General features: G+C 42.0%; 1 protein-coding gene and 1 pseudogene across 2 annotated transcripts in view; one reads left to right on the forward strand and one right to left on the reverse strand.

Moving 5' to 3' along the window:
• Window positions 1-4,707, forward strand: part of ZNF609 (zinc finger protein 609) — a 243,532-nt gene that overhangs the window by 196,568 nt on the left and 42,257 nt on the right. The gene's annotated exons all lie outside the window — the stretch shown is intronic.
• The window catches only part of LOC110595688, a 12,226-nt pseudogene that overhangs the window by 4,866 nt on the left and 2,653 nt on the right, over window positions 1-4,707 (reverse strand).

Here is a 4,707-nt window from a genome sequence, read left to right on the forward strand (position 1 = left end):
ACTCACCTCAGCCTCCCAAAGGCGTGGGATTACAGGCTGAGCCACCAAGCCCGGCTAAGTTTAGCTTTTTGAGGATACATCAAACTATTTTCCACAATGACTGTAGAACACTTTATGTTCTAACCAGCAATTCACGAGGATTCCAGTGAGTTTGAGACCAGCCTGGGCAACATGGCAAGACCTCGTCTCTACAATTAAAAAAATGCCAGTCTTGGTGGCTCAGCCTGTAATCTCAGCACTTAGGGAGGCCGAGGCGAGTGGATTGCATGAGTGTGCCACTGCACTCCAGCCCAGGCGACAGAATGAGACTCCAACTTAAAAAAAAAAAAAAAAAAAAAAAAGAATTGGAAGCAGATGTTCATAGAGAAAAGTGCACATGAATATATCACTTTATTCACAATAGCCAGAAGGTGGAAATAGTTGTGAATATTATTTACAATAAGCCAGAAAGTGTCTACCAACACTTTGGATAAACAAAACAGATATGAATGGATGAGCAAAATGTAATCTATCCATACAATGGAATATTATTCAGCAATAAAAAAAGGAATGAAGTTCTGATATATACTAGGAATTGGATGAACCTTAAAAACATATTTTAAGTGAAACAAGCCAATCACAAAAGGACAAATTTTGTTTGATTCCACTTATATGAGGTATCTAGAATGAGTAAATTTATAGAAAGAATATTAGGGCCTGGGCGTGGTTGCTCACACCTGTAATCCCAACACTTTGGGACGCAGAGGCAAGAGGATTGCCTGAGCCCATGGGATCAAGACCAGCCTGGGCAACTTAGCAAGGCTTCATCTCTACAATAAACCAAAAAATCACCCCGGCGTTATGGCTCGTGCCTATAGTTCCAGCTACTTGGAAGGCTGAAGCAGAAGGATTGTCTTAGCCCAGCAGGTCGAGGCTGTGGTAGCCGTGAGCATGCTGCTGCACTCTAGCTTGGGTGACAGAGTGAAACTCTAACTCAAAAAAATAAAAAATAAAAATAATATTAGGGGCTATGGGGGACATAGGGTACAGAGAGTTATTGCTTAATGGTTACAGAGTTTCTGTTTCAGGTGTCAAAAAAGTTTTGGAATTTGTGGTGATGGTTCAAAAGAAAAAAGCAATGGGGGAGTGTAAAAAAAAGAAAAAATAACATCTTAAACTTAATAAGATTGTTGAAAATTTGGGAAATAGGCAGGGCTCGGTGGCTCAGCCTGTAATCCCAGTGCTTTGGGAGGCCGAGGTGAATGGCCTCAGTGCCTGAGCCTGCGGGTTCGAGACTCACCCGGGCAACTTGGCGAGACCTCATCTCTACAATAAATAAAAAATTAGCCAGACATGGTAGCATGCGCCTGTAGTTCCAGCTACTTGGAAGGCTGAGCCGGAAGGATCGCTGGAGCCCAGCAGGTCGAGGCTGCAGTGGCCGGGAGCGTGCCACTACACTCCAGTCTGGGTGACGGAGTGAGACTCAATTCAAAAAAATAAAGAAAGAAAAGAAAATTCAGGAAGTAAAAAAGAAGAAATCATAAATCACAAAGAGGAAAATAATAAATCACCCAGGGATAAAAATCAACAGGGATAACCAATGCTACAATTTTTATATTATACATATAAATTGTTGTTGTATTTTTAACAAATTGAGACTATCTCTGTATATTTTGTAATCTTCTTTGTTTAGAGTAATGTACCATGAACATGTTTCAGTAACATTAAATGGGCTCCTATAGCATTTTAAATAACCACGTAGTAGTCCATGTTGAGGATGTATCATGATTGATTTAGTCAAGTTACATATTTTTTTAATGGTTTAAAAAGAGATACTTTTTTTTTTTTTGAGTCAGAGTCTCACTCTGTAACTTAGGCTAGAGTGCAGTGGCATGTTCACGGCCACCGTAGCCTCCACCTGCTGGGCTTAGGTGATCCTTCCGTCTCAGCCTTCCAAGTAGCTGGAACCATAGATGCATGCCACCACACCCAGCTAATTTTTTAAAAAATTATTGTAGAGATCAGGTCCTGCCAAGTTGCTCAGGTAATCCTCTCGCCTCTGCCTCCCAAAGTGCTGGAATTACAGGCGTGAGCCACTATGCCCGGCTAAAAAGAGAAACTTCTTAAATTTTCCAGCACTTTAAGAACTGAGCTTCATTTCTAATATTATTAATAAAGTAACTCACACGCAAAGGAAGCACATTATGTGTTTCATAGTAATAACTGCCGTTTGGATTTTTGAGCATCTGTTCCTTGCTCCTTTTTCTGTCCTCTTGCTGCCTTCTGCTTACTTTGATATTTCCTTTTTTCTTCTTCCCGCTCTGCTCTATGTATCTTTCACTTTGCCACCAGTATTTAGCTTTATTGCTGCTTCTGTTTCTTTCCTGGTAGAGACAGGTCAAACATAAAATCATTAACTTGCTTCTCTGCCCAAAATAAACCTACAGATGTTGATGTCTTTCACTCTAGTCTACAATTTTATTCTCAAGTGTAGTACATAGACTGTTTAGTGTTTTACACCTGGCAATATGAACTCCTGAGAACCAGGCAAGTGTATTCTCATCTTGTGAGGCAGCATGGTTAAAAATACATACAGGCTTTAGTTTAGAATCAAAATTATTTGGATTCAGATCCTAGTGTTTGTATCTTTTTTTTTTTTGAGTTGGAGTCTCACTCTGTCGCCCAGACTGGAGTGCAGTGGCCACTCCCAGCCACCGCAGCCTCGACCTGCTGGGCTCCTGCCATCCTTCCACCTCAGCCCTCCAAGTAGCTGGAACTACAGGAGCGTGCTACCACATTGGGCTAATTTTTTATTTATTGTAGAGATGAAGTCTCACCAAGTTGCCCAGGCAGGTCTGGAACCCATGGGCTCAGGCAATCCACTCACTACAGCCTCCCAAAGTGCGGGATTACAGGCTGAGCCACCGAGCCCGGCTTTTTTTTTTTTTTTTTTTTTTGACAAGCAGATAAGGTCTATTTTATTTGCATGATTGATCTATGTAATCACCAAGGCCACTATGTACAAATAAGAGCAGGGGAACTTTATTTCTTGCTTTCTTCCTCCTTAGACAAAATCTTTTTTTTGTTTTTTTGTTTTTTTGAGTTGGAGTCTCACTCTGTTGCCCAGACTGGAGTGCAGTGGCCACTCCCGGCCACCGCAGCCTCGACCTGCTGGGCTCCGGCGATCCTTCCGCCTCAGCCTTCTGAGTAGCTGGAACTACAGGCATGTGCTACCACGCCCGGCTAATTTTTTGATTTGTTGTAGAGATGAGGTCTTGCCAAGTTGCCCAGGCGGGTCTTGAACCTGCGGGCTCAGGCCATCCACTCACCTCGGCCTCCCAAAGCGCGGGATTACAGGCTGAGCCACCGAGCTCAGCCTAGACAGAATCTTGATGATCTCCTCCTCCTTGGCCCGGAGATGCTCTTCACAGCACTTGTGTGCTTCCTACATGCAGGCCTATAGCCTGGTCAGCCAAAAGTCTCTTGTGTGCCTTGTCTGCCTTTAGCTTGTAGATGCATTCCATGAGAATCTGCTTGTTTTTTACACATTCCCCTTCACCTTCGGATACAGGCTGTGATACATGTGGTGGTCAGTCTTCTCAGATTCACAGTATCTTCTGAGCAGCTGGTGCAGAATTCTTAGCCTCCTCATCCAGGTTACCTTCTCTGGCATTTGAGCATTGGCTATACCTTTTCGCTTACCTATGCCCATATGCCTGCCCTTCTGGCAGGCCAAGGTGTTTTTCTAGCATCGAGTCCAAGAAAGGACAGTCATAGGCTTATAGATGATGAGCCCATCTTTGATCAGCTTCCATATCTGCTGATGGGAACTGGCATTGGCGATTCCATTGGTCTCATTGGCATCCAAACAGACCTTCTTTTTGCCAATGTGTAGGACACTAGGTAATACTTAGGAAGTTGTTGAGAGGATTAAATATAAGGTAATATATAGAAGATGCTAAAGCACAATAAATATTACCAGAAATACTATCTTACCACCACCACAAAAACAAAAAGAGGGGAAAACAACAACATATTTAGCCCAATATATCTGGAAATAAGCATCCGTTTTTTTTTTTTTATTATTAGGACTTCGGAAGCCTCCTCCACAATTTTAGTGGGATTATATTGGAGTCTGAATCTTGAGTGGCCACATTCAGTTTGTGATAATAATTAAGGTCTAGGATGCTTCTAATTGTTCATTTCATAAGTGGTAGAAAAAGATGGATACTTACTGCGAAGTCTGCAGCAAATTTTATCTAGCAGCAAGACATAAATAAAAGTCAAGAATTTGAACTGACTTCAGCTTTGGTTGGACAAATACAGACGTTTACTTTTAAATGTAAGCCAAATGAAGTAAAATATCTATGGGTTTGTCCTTTATAGGGCCTGTTATTCCTTAGATGAATTTTGAAACAAGTAGAATTGCTGTAACTTAAATGAAGCATCAGAAAGAGCACTCAATTTAGTTGTGCTTGCGGTTTTAAAAAAAATACTAAATCTTTACTATATTTTAATACCACAAATTCATTATCACTGTGTAGGATGTTGTCACTTAGGCTTTTTGTTGTTGTTGTTGTTGTTGTTTAGTTGGAGTCTCACTCTGTCACCAAGGCTGAAGGGCGGTGGCATGCTGCTGGCTACTGCAGCCTTGACCTGAACTGCTGAGCTCCGGCGATCCTTCCACCTCAGCCTTCCGAGTAGCCAGAATTACAGACATGCGCTACC

Source organism: Carlito syrichta, unplaced genomic scaffold, assembly GCF_000164805.1.
Source record: "Carlito syrichta isolate Samal-C Ts95f unplaced genomic scaffold, Tarsius_syrichta-2.0.1 Scaffold90614, whole genome shotgun sequence".
Classification (NCBI taxonomy): domain Eukaryota; kingdom Metazoa; phylum Chordata; class Mammalia; order Primates; family Tarsiidae; genus Carlito; species Carlito syrichta.